This window comes from Cervus canadensis, chromosome 2 (assembly GCF_019320065.1).
Source record: "Cervus canadensis isolate Bull #8, Minnesota chromosome 2, ASM1932006v1, whole genome shotgun sequence".
In the NCBI taxonomy this organism is placed as follows: Eukaryota; Metazoa; Chordata; class Mammalia; order Artiodactyla; family Cervidae; genus Cervus; species Cervus canadensis.
In genome coordinates, this window is record NC_057387.1 from 6418054 (window position 1) to 6418907 (window position 854).

An 854-nucleotide genomic window follows, 5' to 3' on the forward strand; every position below is an offset into this window, starting at 1 on the left:
GTGGGGAGGGAGGTCCCAGAAGCCGGAAATAGGGGAAGAGCCAATCCTGCCGGCTGAAGGAGGCGGGCCTAGAGGGGGCAGGGCCTAGGAGTGACGGGATCGAATTAGGCTTGGAGGAGACGCCGGAGGTTGAGAGGTGTTCAAGTTTGGAGTCCTCACTGTTCCAGGCCCCTCATAAACTGGTCTCACGCATGTTGTGCGTGCCTGCATACTCAGTCGCCTCGGACTCTTTGCGACCCCATGAACTGTAGCCCGTCAAGCTCCTCTGTCCATGGAATTTCCCAGACAAACACTGGAATCTGTTGCCATTTCCTCCTGCAGAGGATCTTCCTCACCTAGGGATCGAACCCGTGTCTCCTGCATTACCAGGCTGATTCTTTTACTGCGCCACCTGGGAAACCCCTCACCCACGGCTACCTGACACTAAAGTTCCTCTTTTTTCCTGTTGAGGCACCTCACCACTGGAAACCTAGGAAAAGAAAACCCTGCCTGCATTTCTGGTAGCCAGTGTCTCAGAGGGAACACCCCACTTATTAAAACTAAAGGCGTGAGTTTACTACCACCTCCACACCTATGGTCACTTGTGGCTATAATTCTGGATGTCCAGGCCTCTGTGCCTCATAGTCTACTTTGCTTGTGGCTATCTCATCAAAAAGCACCCAGTCCCAGGCAGATCTTCAAATGACTGCACCTCTGGTTGAAATCTTGACTGCAAACCCTTGAGAGACCCCCTAAGCTAGAACCACCTATCTAAGATAGTTTTGAGTTTATTCCTGCAGAAATTATGACAACAAATATGTATTATTATATGTTCCTAACTTTTGGAGTAATTTATTATGTAGTAAAAAAAAAAA